Raw genomic sequence first — 15,653 nt, 5'->3', positions numbered from 1 at the left:
GGACAGTATATTGCAGTGGTTTTAGTGTAGAATGAGGACTCCAGGAGATCAGGGTTCAAATCCTTGCACAAACACAGAAACACACTGTGTAACTTAGGGCAAGTTTGATTCTTCCAACCTCTGAGAAGAAAGAAAATCTCTATTAAAGCCAACCCCCTCCCCTAAATATACTTTTTCAAGAAAACTCTACGATAAGAGTTGCCATAAATTGGAAACTACTTGAAGGCACATAAAAACAACAAAGCTAGCTATCAAACTTCCAAAAAAGCATCTCATTTTCACGCTTACAGAAGTTTCACCTAGAAAGGAATTTAAAATTAGTTCTTCAGAATTCTGACTAGATCCATGCAGCAAAATAAAAACCATGCAGCCAGTCTAGTAGCATTTGGCAAAGCAGAAGAAACCAAATAGTAGTCACAGAATTTCTCTTCCCAAGATCTGTCTGTGTTTTGCCGAGCATTCAAGTACAGAAGGGTTAAATGCAAAGATGGGATCTGTAATGGGAGGCGTCAATACAGTTATGCTTAAATTATACAGGGAAATGTCTGGATGTCAGCCAAAAGGCTAGCAATGAATCTCTAAATTCATGCTTTATGCTTTTAGCATTAATTGATTTCATTTGAATCAGGGCTCTGAAGAACGCTCTCCAACTTTCGTCTGTACATATTCAATTGGCATCCAATGAGTGCTCCAAGATCCAGCCGCAGTCTCTTCTATGAAAAATGGAAAGGAAAACCAACTATGGGCTGGGGAGAGGGTGACTAATCAAGTCAAAAGATTGTGGAAATGAATGGCAAAAAAATGCTGTCACTGGCGTAATAGATGAATTCTTTGTCCAAGGGCTATCACAGCATTTCAAGAGACTCCCTGCAAATTGCCATTTACTTTGAGAAGAACCGCTGCAGTGACATGATAACAGACTATGGGTTTGTGGAGGAATCCCCAAGGAAAGAAAAGTCCCTCTCCCCTCCACCTTTTGAGGTAGATGCTTGCATACAGACAAAAGGCAAATGAACCTCTAATCTAATTACATGGCTGGCATGCGATATGTCCAAAAGTGTGAAGACATATGGATGTGCTGCCTTAACTATGCTTTCAAAAACAAAACAAAATGATCTATCCCACAAATAATTCCTTTCAAGATATAAAAACATGCATTTTAAAGATGAATCTGAAGCTCAGCCTGCTTCCCCCTTACTTTAATTAATCTTTTGTCCAAAACAGTGGGTGCCAGACTGTCAATTCCTTCATTAATTTTTTACTTATTTATTTTTATTTATTTATAGCATTTCTATCCTGCCTTTCTCACCCGAGGGGACTCAAGGCGGCTTACAAAACTGGCAAAATTCAATGCCAATAACACTATACAATGAGATAAAACATAAAACATTTAAACCATTAGGCATTAGTCAAATAAAAACAATATACAATATACAAAGCTTAAAACATGTAAAGAGCTTAGATCCATTCATCCAAGAGACTTGTTTATAATCTTTAGTCCAGACCGAGTCAAGCCATAGAGCTTATTCATTAAACACTTGTGCACATAGCCACGTCTTTAGCTTCTTCCTAAAGCCCAAAAGGGATGGAGGTCCCCAGGGAGGGTGTTTCACAGCCGAGGAGCCACCACTGAGAAGGCCCTGTCTCTCGTCCCCACCAGCTGCGCTTGCGAGACAGGTGGGACCGAGAGCAGGGCCTCCCCAGATGATCTCAAAGTTCTTGTTGGCTCATAGGAGGAGATTCGTTCTGACAGATTAGTTGGACCAGAATCGTTTAGGGCTTTATAGGTCAAGACCAGCACTTTGAATTGGGCTCGGTAGCATACTGGCAGCCATTGGAGCTGGCATAACAGAGGAGTGGTATGCTCCCTGTACGCCGCTCCAGTTATAAGTCTGGCTGCCACCCGTTGTACTAATTGAAACTTCCGGGCTGTTTTCAAAGGCAAACCCACATAGAGTATGTTGCAGTTATCCAAACGGGATTTAACCAGTGTGTGGACCACAGTGGTCAAGTCAGACTTCCCAAGATATGGGCACAACTGGCGCACAAGTCTTAGTTGTGTAAATGTTTCCCTGGCCACTGCTGAGACCTGGGGTCCCAGGCTCAGCGATGAATCCAGGAGAACACCCAAGTTACGAACCTGTGTCTTCAGGGGGAGTGTAACCCTGTCCAACACAGGCTGTAACCCTATGCCCTGTCCAGCCTTACTTTTCAAATATCTAAATGCATAAGTTTCCCTCTTATACTTCAGAAGTACATTTCCTTTAATAAATATTCAGAACCAAAATGAGAAAACATGCGGCTCTTTGGATGTTGTCAGATTCCAGTTCCCATCAGGCCCATTCAAAGTGGCCAAGTGAGGAAAAAGAAGTTTGACAACATCAGGGATGGGAACAAGTTCACACCTCTGATTTGGATATACTGACTTTATACAGCAACAGCAGTGATACCGAATTGCAAAATGTTAATGTGAAACACGGTCCTTAGTGTAATTTACCCCAATCTAATATGTGACTAGACCCTCTCAGAAGTCACCAACAGCATCGAATTTCTAACACACACATACATACACAACTGGGCATGTGGCTGTTACTTAAAATCTAAAATCTCAATTAAATTGGTGTACAGGGAAAACAATTTGTAAACTATAAAGTGAACTCTTAGAACTCCTCTTCTTAGAAAAAAGAAGAAAAGCCTATTATGGTGGTAGTTATAGCTTGAAGTTTCTAAGAATCTTTATTATTCCTCATGATTTTTGTAGCCTAGTTAATAATGGCTGCCTTTTATTCAATTAAGATTTTAAAAAACGGACTGATCTAGCAGATAATCTACGTCTACATTAAATGCACAGTACTCTACTATATACAGCTACCAATGAGTAGGTCCCACTGATTTTAATGGTATTCTCTAGTGACAGAGCTTCTTTGTAAATACTGTAAACCAACATAGTATGAATGTCAGAAATCACAAACTGCTGACATGTATTAGATAGTGATAATTAAACATTTGATGATCTTTTATTTACTTTCTATCTAAAATAGTTTTAGTGGTATTAAAAATCTTGGTATTTTTAGTGAAAGGTCTAAGTAATAGCGTTTTGAATGTAGGTAACAGTGTTTTGAATGTAAAATACTTGTAATATTAAAGGAGTGAGAAGGTCATGGAAAGACACAATTTTGTGTGCTGTTTTCTTACTTAGGATACATAGCTCATGGTGACAGTGGTAGTAAGTGAAATGTAGCTACTGATAAACTGAAGCATCCATGGCATATTCTAGAGATCAAGGAAAAGGTATGTTCTTGAGTGCTCAAACTTTCATTTTTGTGAACAGTCTCGTCTGATCATTTGCATCTACCAGGAACTGTCACCAAGGAAGCAATCTTAAATTATTGTATTTACTACTAAAAGTACTTTTAACTCATCTTTCCTCCTCAAATATAGGGCACTAGGCAAGAAGCATAAAAGTAAAATATGCCACAATGCAACAAAGCTTTACGGCAACATCACAATAAAAACAGATCAGAGGCATAAAAAGAACTGTGCAACCAGGCAAAAAAATAAAATAAAATAGGACAACATTTCAAAATGCTTGGGTATTTTTAGCCTGGCACTGAAAAGATACTGCAGTGAGGAGAGCATTTCAAAGATGGACCATCACCATAAAGATAATTTGCTTAATTCCTACACAAGCTTCTTCTGGCAAAAGAATCAGAGAAGATCCTCTTCTTTAGATATGGGCAAGCTTCTCTTGGAGACAGAATGATGGAGTACTTTGAAGATTGGATTACAAACCTGGAGACCAGGATTCAAATATCCACTCAATCATGGAAATCCACCATATCATGCTGCACTACTGTCAGACTCACAACCCCAGAGGAAGACAAAGGCAAACCTACTTTAAACAAATCTTGCCAAGAAAAACCCATGGATGTTTTGCCTAAAGGTCACCAATATGCTGGAAATAATTTTAAGCCACACAACATCTATCACCACCACCAACAAGCTAATATGGGGGAGACGCTTCTGAAAGTATGTGGGTCACTGTAGGTCTTTAATGATAAGCCTTTGAACCTCAAATTGAGCTGGAAATATCTAAGCACCCAATGCTTTTCAAACATAGTTGCAATCTTGTCCATGCCAACAAACAAGCCTCACTAAACACAATGGAAATTAAATCCCAAGCATGTGTGTACAGGATTGCAGCCTTAGGCTCAAAAGCCCCAGGCTCAGAAAGGATTAAATAGGAATATTGGAGCCAAGAGGTTTTCCTTCTCTTGCTCTCTTTTTGGTGAGCATTTGTGCATTTATCTCTCAAATCACTTTTAGCACCGACCCCCTAAAGCAACTGGTAGAAGCCACAGGCGGTTGATAGGGAAGTGGTTAGAGATAGATCTCTGCTTTGATCCAGTTTCGGGCTCTTGGTTTTCCTATATATGGAAGAGAAACAGATGAATTGAAGAACAGATACCTCCCGTGGGAGGGATGCCTCTTCCCAAAGGAGGCAAAGTAGCCAATTTCTTAGGGGGTTTCCATTCCTCAGATTCCAACGAGATAGCAGGCATTTCCAAGTTTAGCTGGACTAAATTTATCTATTTGGAGCAACCCCTAGATAAATTTACCATCAGGGGACAGTTCTTGGTGGGGGGGAAAGGGTTGCCAGTTGTTGTGTTGTGCTTAAAATGTCCCAAGAATGACTGGGGAAGACACCTGCTGCTGTTCAGCTTCCCTACAACAGCTGAGAGTGAAAAAGGAAATACTGTACTGCTTTCTTTCTCTTTTTAAGGCCTTTTCTGAGATGAACACTGTATCTTCTAGTAAATCCTCTTTTGGAAAAAAAGGGAAAATTCAGACAGTTATCCTTTTTCACCCTCTCTTTTTCTTGTATCCTAAACATCATTTTGCTTTTGTTATGATCCATGAGGTTTGAAGTCACTTGTGATGCTGCAACAAAAGAACCAGTGATATCCTCAAAGTCACAGACATTCCCAAGTAAAGTTGCTGAGAGTCCACACTATTTCCTTCCCTGCTCTGTGTTCCAAGTGACTCTTGGCATATCTTCTTTGTTCCTGCCAAGGGGAAAACATAGTAGAGGGTGGAAGAGTGTGTATGAAAACACAATATCAAAAAAGGAGGCTGTACTGTATATATATAAAAAACAGACACAGCCCAAGAAAAAAAAAGCTAATGACAGTGTTAGCAATCCTGGAAGAAAGGTAGCAAAGTGACATGCCAGCATGAGAGTATTCCTTCATTCAGGGGTAGCTGTGTTGATCATACAGAAAATCCTTTACTGGGCCAACTTAAAAACATAAAATTCCCATCAGCATCTTAACTGACAACATCACAGACAGAATGTATGCCTGTGACTTTAACATCATCAGCATTTTCCTCCTGTATGATTTTTAATACTTTTGCCTGATGAAGATGCTTTGAAAGCTTGCATTAATGTATTTTATGATTTGGAGTTGGCCCAATAAAGTTATCACTGCTTGAGGGTTATATATCGTTACACTTTCCAGCTGGGAAGACATTCAGTTTGGCGGCGGCGGGGGGTGGGGGGGTGGTGGTGTCGGTTGCAGAGTTTTGCTTACAATTTCTCTAGAATTTCGGTCAAGCATGGAATGTCATACAGAAGATAAAATCTAATATTTCTGTGCTGGTCAGAGGAAGACACATGAAGACTTATGGCTAGAATCCTAAAGGAAATTATACAAGCCTATAATTAATGAACACGGTCATATATTTGGCAATTGTGACTATGATACCTGGATAACCTGGATCGGTGTCCCCCAACAAATCCTCTTGCCAAAAATAAATTCTGGAAGAGAATGGGAAATAAGGAGGCAGGCCTGTAGCCAGCATTTTGTTCAGGGAGGGGCTGGGATTTTGGTTCGGTGGGGGGGGGGGGGGGCTAAGTCTGAGTGGGAGAGGGTCTACCCTAGCAAACCTTTTGTATCGTTATCCCAATACCCCCATGCATATGGGATATATTGATCATGGTGATCAGATCATGATATGGATAAACATAACCGTTTAAATAATAAATGTAAGGCATTCTCGCAGACCACCCTGAGAATTTGGGGGGGGGGGGGGGGCTGAAGCCCCTCAAGCCCCCCCCCCCCCCCCGGCTACATGCCTGTAAGGAGGAAATACACATGGAAACTACAGAACACCACATGCATAATTTGAATTATATAAAAACAAGCCTCGCTGTCCTATGTTGAACCATCCTTTGAATGGGGTGTAAGATCCACATGGACTCCATAGGATGGAGCCATGGCCGTTACAATGGTGTCAAACTGCTATTATTCTGCAGTGTGGATGGTCTCTCAGTTCAATCTCCTTTGTCTGACAGTCATTTTGTAAGGTCTTCATGTCTTCCCCAGTTGTACTACCAGAATTACTAGCAATTTCGTGAAATGGAAGACATATGGCATCTCATTGGGAACCTTCTGTGGGCAAAGCATGTGTTCTATCACATAGAAACATGGCACAGTTCATTTAATTTCTTAAATAGTTTTAATTTTTTTGGAAAGATTATACAAATAGGCTGGGACCCACAGCATTTTATTTTATGACTAGGGACTTGTTGGTTCTTTCTAATGATGTCTCATTTCAGATCACAACATTGAAAACAATGGTACAGGCAGAAAACAAATGCTAGCTGAGTAACATTGTGCTACAGTGTTCCCTCACTTATCGTGGGGGTTAGGTTCCAGGACCACCCGCAATAAGTGAAAATCCGCTAAGTAGGGACACTATATTTATTTTAATATTTATACATTATTTTAGTAGTTATACACTATTTTAAGTCTTTATCAACCAATCGTGTGTTGATAAATTGCATCCTCCTCCTCCTGTTGCCGCTTGGGCTCCTTTTCTCTCTCTTTGGCTTCTCCTTCCTCCCTTCCTTAGGCTGTAAATTGTAATTTTTAATGATTTATAATAGTCTTTTAGAGTTTATTGAAAAACCGCAAAACAGCAAATCCGCAAAAAGTGAACCGCAAAGTAGTGAAGGAACACTGTATAGGGAAAATAGAGGATTAGTCCAAGAAGGGAGGTACTTCTTCTTGAAAATCTTCTCTTTACAAGTGATAAAATTGTTGTCTACTGCTCTGAAATATGAAGACAGAACAAAACAAAACAAAATCAAATCCACAGTAGGCTAACTGTGGATATATGCAACTCTTGGCCATCTTCTACATAGCCCATGAAACCTCCAGGTAGACTTGTACAGCCCAGAAGACCACTATTCTGGCATTGTTGTTAGGAGCATCAGTATAGAATTCCTGATCAGATTCACTATGAAGAAGTCAGAAGCTTCAATCACCACCACCATCTATCATCCCAATATTGCTCCAATCACTGTTTACTTGCTGCTAAAAGCTTCATCACGATAGCTGACAAGAGTAATGGTAGAAGTGGCATTAATCTCTCTCTTTACCAGATCCTGGTCCTGCTGTTAATTCCCTGCCACAACCAGTCTTTCACCTACTGATGCCATCCTTAGATACTAGGATAGGGAAGGAGGGACTGACCTCCACCTTCCTTCATACTGAGATGTCTCTATCTCTCACCTATACATTTACAGATCTGCTCATATCTCAGTCCTTTCAGTCCCCAACCTAGCATTGCTCTGTGGTTCTCAGAGCCGCATACTTCACCTGCCTTTGTTCTATATGCCAGGTTTGTCCAACCTGTGGCTCTCATGAGGCCCAGGACGGCTGTGAATGTAACCCAGCACAAAATTGTAAACTTACTTAAAGCATTATGTGATATTTTTGAAAGTTTTATAACTTGATTGTGTAGTTGTCAAGAGTGAGCTTTGTTGATGACAACAGAACAGAATGGGATAACAATCAGAGTATGTTATGTCCACAAATTTAAGAGTCGTATCCATAATTCATATGATAATTACAAACTGTTTGGCCAGAAGAAATGAAAAACTGTTAAAATTAATAAATAAAATAATGAAAAAGATGACTTTGTTGCAATGCTTCATAAAATGAATTTTGAGAAAAAAATTCAAGTGTGTATTCTGTACTAGGTATAAAACTGTAATGCGGGGTATGCTCTCACTATTTGCATGGAAGCGTGGCTTCAGTTTTATGGCTGTGTGGCCCAAACAATCCTTCTTCTAATATGGCCCAGGGAAGCCGAAAGACTGGACACCCCTGGTCTAAGCAAAGGCCAAAAGGCAGAGAGGTCTCTTAAAGAAAGAAAAACACCCACCAGATGACACCACAACTCCTAAGCAAGACTGAAAGAAAACGGCAATTATCTCAGATAAGACACTTATCCCTGGGTAAATGTCACAGAAAATTAACATGGGACCTTGGGCTGTTTAGTCTATTGTGGGGAGGGGAGAAGGACATGGCAAAATGCAAGAAAGGCTATCATAGGCACAATGTGGAAAGCTGCTAAAATGTATGATCATGTGATTTCTGATACCTTAAACTGAGGTCATTTTATTTGCTGCTCCACAGAGTGACAGGGAAGTCAGAAAGAGTAATCCTCATCTTATTTGTCTGGCCTCTGCTTTGTATAGGGCAACTTCCAATGTGTACTTTATCTGAACAGCTGCTCACAAGCGGTTTGCTTGAAAAATGAAAGGAAGAGAAAATGGAAAAGCCCAATTTTCTGTGAAGTTAAAACCCTCTTTTTGTACCAATATCAAATTTAACTTTTATTTGAGAATTTTCCAATTTTAACTGCTCCGGTTTCAGAGCTTAGCTTGATCATCAATCCACACAGTCATGAACTCAAACTGACAGGCTGCAGCTGGAGTTTATATGGTGAATCTATCCAGGTCCCATATCTCAAAGTCTTCAGCTAAACAGCAAACTACAAGCTTTAACTCGAAAATAGGCGGAATGAGGCCACTCTCTCTGGCAAAGACTTGGGTTTGCTCTCCCAAAATGCAACCTGGAGGACTCTTGCACAACTGAAATAGTCCATACCTCTTGGTCTACTCCAGATATATATGAGAAGTGCTGAATGTGATCAAAAAGAGTTTGTGTTTCTCTTAGCATACATAGGAAGGCCTGTCAACCTCTTGGAGAATCTTCATGTCAAAGCCAGTTTTATGATAGGGTTTTTAAAGTAGTTAGGGCTCATATTAACATTTTAGAAACAAATGTTACTTGCATGAAGGACAACTGAAAGCTACAACACACTCGGCAACTGACAGTATGGCTAAGGGAACATTAACCTGCATACAAACTTGGAGGGATGTGTCCTATTTTTATTTCCCCCAATTTGAAGAGAAAAAATGTCCCCTCGATGTCCAAGAGCACCCCCTATCACTTGTTCTAATCCAGGGGGTGTTTTTTTCTAAATAAGAAATGACCTACAATTCATATATTGTATCTCGCATTCACATATTCTCTCTGGAACAGTTTCTTAACCAACTTTAATATAATCTGACTGGACTGTCCAATATTCCCAATGATATGTTTTAAAGACAGAATATGCTGAAGGACTGCTCTTGCAAACAGCAGGCATTACAATATCTTATGAGTTTTTATGGAATGAAAATATAACAGTTTAGAAATGTAAGAGGTGAAGGAGACTTGTTTAATCACTGCCTTGAACAAAGACAAGGCCAACTGCACTGCTGCTAAAACAACAACAACAAAATGTTGATTTGTAATTCTAAAATCATTTCATTAACAGTTATTGTTTCTGGTGTCTTTGGTTTGTGCTTGAAGTCACACTGGAAGTAGAATATCCCTATTTTATCAGTAAGGTAGTTTTATAAATCAATATTAGTATATTACAAATTACAAGTTAAGAAATTATTTCAAATAAAGCATACAGAAATTGGTACTCTTTCTTTTTTGGCATGAATGACTAACAGAGATTCTTAGGCACAGAAACTAGTAAATATTTTGCATGGCAACTAGTAAACATTTGCTCACAGCCATTAATTTTTGTGGATTTACTTGTACAGCTGTCAAAAGGTTATTTCAATTGTGTTTGTTGAAAAATGAGCTCCAAGATTTTGTCCTGTCCATATAGTAGGTCCACCCTACATTTGGGCCCTTAACAATGTTCAAGTATTGACAAGACCACAATCCTCTGAAAGTGTATTTGAATCTGTTTCAGGCACTACTTCATATCATATTATGTTTTCATTAAAATTCTATAATGCCTGACTATGACCTAGACAAAAGCATGCAGCATAGTACTGATCCCAGAATTACAACCTTACAATGAGATCCTAAATATGTTCAATAAAAAATTGGTCTCACTTTATTCAATAGAATTCACTTCCTAGAAAGTGAGCTTTAGCACTCAACTGAAGAACATTTCCTACTTGGCATGTGAAATAACTTTCTAACTATCTTGACAGGATCACAATTAACTAAGTTATAATCCTTTACTGAAATTATTGCTTCCTCTCTCTTTACTTTTAAAAGGCCATCCTCCTCCCATAAAAAAACCCAGTGCACATCTGCACTTTAGTTAAACAACAAACAGAATACTGTAAAAAAGGAAAACAAAACTACTTTACTTGTACATTAGGTCTGCAAGCACAGGCTAAACAACTCCTTTCCCCCCTTCCTTCCATTCTGGGTAGATGCCAGTTTCTTCTGTTTCTTTCTCTGTTTTTGCTTTCCTTCCTCAATACATGTATATGCCTTTGTGTGTACTGGGGAGCAGGAAGGGAAGTGACACAAAAAGTCAAGGAGGGTTAACACATGAGAGAAAGCTCATTTTCTGAGAAACACGAATACATTGAGAGCGCTCTGGAAGTAAAGATTTTTCTATGTTTGTACACACCTTCTGGGAAGGGAAAGGAAGCCCTACAATGCCATTTGAACTGTAGAATTAATGCAGCTTGATACCACTTTAACAACTATGGGTCAATGCTACAGGGTCAAGGGAGCTATAGTTTGGTGAGGTACCAGCTAAAGACCTTGTAAAGCCACAACTCCCAGGTTTCCATAACCTTGAGACATGACACTTAAAGCAGTCTCAAATTGAATTATTTCTAAACTGTGGATGTACCCTGAGTCCCTTTCCGTAACCAGGCTCAGGACAGGTTGACATTCCTCGGTTCTTTTAAATCGAGGGGGTTTGTGCTTTGAAAAAAGCTCCGCTCTCTGCGAAAATAGGCAAATTGAGAAGCAGAGGTTGAGAAATACTGCACATATTGGAAAAAATGCAACTATTATTGGCTTCAAATTTTTAAAAAATCACAAGTCTATGAAAAGAATAGAAAAATAATGCAGAAACCCCTGGACTTTAATGGGCTGTAGAAAAAGTGAGTGAACGAAGGAGGGTAATTCCAAGCTAATCGGTAAGGAAGGAAACCACTCAAATCACTTAAGAACGGATATAATGAGGAATAATTTCTAAGGCCCATTACTTTCATTCCCAAGAAAATGAAAAAATGCTGCAAAATAAACATATGGCCTGCCTAGTCAATTTTTAAAAAATTGTAATTTGTATCAACATTTTGGAATAAAATATTATTAATACAACCACGGATGTGTAAAACAAAATAAAAGATAAAATAAGCACTCCCTCCCTTCTGTGCACTTTTTACCCCTGCAGACGTGTTTCATCTTGCCTAGGACGGTTAGTGAATTCATTATCAAGAGCCTGCTATGAATAATACTTCTTCGATGTCTGCTTTGACAAAGAGCCAGAGACGGTAAGAGGAAAACTGCCAATTATTGCCACTGCAGCAAATCCTTCCCTTTTTATGGGGAGAGGAGGAGGCTCTCTAGAGACAGTTGCCATAAAGAGGCTCAATGGTTAATGGGAGGGCCAATAACTGCAATCTTCGATGTGTAGCTTCCTGAATTTGTTTTCCATGTGAAAATGCCCATCACCAGACATAATTACTCATTCCAGCTACATAAACCAAGAGACTCTCCCATTGTCCCAAAATGCTAGGTGTTAAAACCCTTTACATCCTCTTTCAAGACCCACCTCCCTTTCACTTCTATGTTGAGCCAGGTTAGACTAGTTTTTTGCCACAACATCAGCACATATTTATAATATTAACATGCCAAGCAAGGAGGATCAGAGAGGATAGCTGGCCCATCCCTTTGTGTCCACCATAATTTTTCTTTTAAGCCTGGTGTGATTCATATGCAGTTCCTAAATGGAGACAAATATGTTTCTGGGGCTGCGGCAGCAATGGTTCACACAGATTTCCATGTTTCCCTCTGAAATCCAGTAATGAACTCATTAAATCACCAACTTGGTGTGACAGAAAGTCATTTGGCTGCTGATGCGGTTGCCTTGGAAACCTGCGCTCTTGCTTGGCGATCTTCCTTCTGCACTGGACCTGTAATTACCATCAAGCTCCAAACATCACCCCATAAGCCCCACCTGCAAAGAGATGCAGCATCTCGCACCATCTTCAGGGGCAGATTGCCAAGGAACCACCCATTTAGGTTCATCCCCCCATTAACATCTTGTGACAGTCAATATTATTAGTGGACTTGTCCCATCATCGGCATCCCACCCCCCTCCAAAAAAAATCTGGCTCATTTCTAATGCTTTTTCCTAGGAGAGTTTCTTAAATGCACAGAACGCCTGTACACATTTTTCTAAAAGAGGTCTCCTTTGTCCTGGTTTTAACTCTACCTGTAAAATATTTATAATTCACCCTGAAATGTTATTTAATGGAGTTCCCTTGAGTGATTTAAGTGTACCAACACTCAGTTTTGCTGCTTACAAATCTGAAACACAAACAGTCTAAGAGAACAATTAGGGTTGCTTTCTCCCCCTCCCTCGCCAGCCATATTTCTATATTTATAAACAGTAACTCAAACATACGCATCTTTAAATTCTGTGTTGATGAGAGCTCAAGAGAAACAGATGTTATCCCAGTTCCCATCTCCTTAAGAGCAACACCGACAAGCCAAAGGGCAACTTTTACAGTAGCTTTATAGACATTAGAGTCAGCTATTCATACGAAAATATCAAATATCCTGAACATACAAGATCTAACCTTGGACTTGAAAGAGGGAAACAACCAGTAGAAGTGGTTGTTTTTTGAGCAACAAAAGCTGGATTTTGTGGTTGGTCCCAAATATCACTGCCTTCTTGCAGCAAGGAAGTACAAGTCCCATATAAATTATGATCTTCTCCAATATTCATTCCACATTTACCTTCCCAAAAAGGGAAGGGGATCTCCAGCAGAGACTAATTAAATGAGTACAGTGCTCTTGGCTGCATTTGATGAAAGCCTGATATGCCAACACAGTGAATCTCATAGGACATCCAATGATGAGTTATTTTGCAGGATTTTCAACATACCGTGTTTTCATCTGCCATACAGAATTTAGCTGAATTTCTCCAAATGAGACAACTCACAGCCTGGAGGGTTTTTTTAAATCCCTATTGCACTATCCCATCCTGAACTGAGGTTATGCTAAGAGGAACTAGCAAACTCAGATCAAATAATATGAGGGGATCACCACTGATGTAATGGTGAACAGCCCAAAGACAATTTGTTGCTGTCTCAACTACACTGACGTTTGGCCTCTGCTCTGGGAAACACACTCTTATTTGAATAGAAAATAAATGCCTTCTAGACCCTGAGGAACATATAGACAGTAATATAAGAAGTGGCGTGTGAGAAACGTATCAGTAGTATTGGGTGCCTCCATTCCAAAGCCACACCCTTCAACCAAGCTGATACATGTTGAATTCTTACAATTTTTCTGATGTTATAGATTTCCTTAAATCTTGATTATTTCCCAGCATCATTGCCAAACATCATATTAAACCCTTCCAGGTCAAACAACCTCAGGACTTCATTCCTTCACCTGCCTGACTTACTTTCCTCAACAACTGGTTTCAGTCTTTTAACATTCTATTTCGCTTTGGATTATTTTCCATAGCTATGTTACTAGAGTTTGCCACGACTTTACAAATCATGATTAATACTAACAATGGTTAAATATTTGGTCTGTTTTCAGTCAACTGTTGGGAGTGGAGAGGACAATACATTTCAGTTGTTGTTTTTAAAACTGAGAATAATATGATAAGATTGAATGATTCTCATGAAAATATCTACCTGGACTGGTACTTCCACATATGCCTATTTCAAAGTTTGGAACTAGCCTTTAAAATGCATAATTTAAGCTTGCTTAATAGGCTTAAATTATTGTTATTTCCTTCCTACCTGAGTTCTTTTCTGTTTAATGCTGATCATAGCATTTATAAGGGAAATAAAGGGTTAGAAACACAGTAATTCCTTGTAATTTTGATGGAGATTTCCTGAAGACATCATTTCTCCATGTTAGCCAAAGTGGAGTTCTTTGTCATACTATAGAAAGTTGCACTTTCTATAGCCAAATGACCCAACAGTTGCCTCAAGACAGGGCAAAGAGACTCTTTTGCCAGAAACAGGCCAATAGAAAAGGCCAACAAAAAAAAAGTTTGATGACAGATGTTTGGTGCCAGAGAGACATCCGCTTCCAGTAGGAAGCCTGGATGTGTTAAGGCGTGTGGTTAAGATTTAGAATTCATATCAAACATGTAATCAGTTTTTCATAATCCATCTTGGTACTAGTTAGGAAGGAACATCTCCAGAGCTTTCTAATAGTCCAAAGGGAATGGGAAGGAATGATAAAGAGAAGAAAAAATTGGTATGCTGGATTTGTAGGGCTAAAGTTCTGTAAAAATAGCAAAGTTGCCCGAAATACAGATACACATTTGCTCTATTTCTACACTGATCTAGAAGGAATACTTTCATTCTTGAAAAAAAAACCCACTTATGAAACATCCAAACTCTAGCTGTGCCTACATTGTGCGTAATGTCTGCCCACATACTTACAGCAGAGTGCTTGCTTATAGAACTGTGTGACAACACTTCCAAATGTCAGAAGGATCAAGTACATTGGCTATGGAATCTGATGTAACTGCACAGTGTCATTTCACTTATGATACATAGTGCAAACAATTGGGGAATGGCAGGAAACAAGTTCAATTCTGCTGTTTTAAATTGGTTTTAAAGACACACTCAAGCTGCCTTGATTCCTGAAAAGGGGAAAAGCTAGCCATCTATTGCTCCTAAAATCACCATAAAACCACTGTACACACACACACACCAGTGATTCCATGCCTAATGGAGAGTAGGGGGATGTCCTTCTTTCAAGATCCAGAATGGAAAAAGCACTAGCAATATCCTTAGATGAAAAATGACTACGTCATATCTGGAGGACCCTACTGGGGTACTCCAGAAGGTTAGTGGATATTTAATTGCTTTATATCTGGGTACAGAAAACATAACTAGAAGCTCCTTTGTGCCCATTCACCACTAGACATGGAATTGTGAAGTTGGGTGCCACAGCCATTCTACAGTAAGGCTTTCAAGATTAAACAGGATCGGGTGCCTTTAGGCTATTTAGGCCCCCAAAGTAAAGATGCTATGCTAAAAAATATTGTAGTTAAGTGCACGCAAGAGTAAAGCATAAGAAGGATGAGGGATTGTATTATCTCTCAAATATTTAGTTTGGAACTTTTTTCGTCTTTTAATTTTATTTACTTCTAATGCTTCATCCAAACAAATTCTGGGCTTTATGTGGTTCTCTTTCCTTTGTCCACATTTTATAATCAAAATATCCTCTGTGAAATAGACAGGGTTGAGAGATCATTCCTGGCACAAGACCATCTATTGAAAA

General features: G+C 39.3%; 1 protein-coding gene across 2 annotated transcripts in view; it reads right to left on the bottom strand.

Annotated features, from left to right (window-relative positions):
• myo1d (myosin ID) overlaps positions 1 to 15,653 on the bottom strand; it is a 199,040-nt gene that overhangs the window by 29,361 nt on the left and 154,026 nt on the right. The window lies entirely within an intron of this gene.

This window comes from Anolis carolinensis, chromosome 6 (genome assembly GCF_035594765.1).
Source record: "Anolis carolinensis isolate JA03-04 chromosome 6, rAnoCar3.1.pri, whole genome shotgun sequence".
Classification (NCBI taxonomy): Eukaryota; Metazoa; Chordata; class Lepidosauria; order Squamata; family Dactyloidae; genus Anolis; species Anolis carolinensis.
Note: the sequence above shows the minus strand (reverse complement) of the source record. Positions and strands in the feature narration are given on the sequence as shown.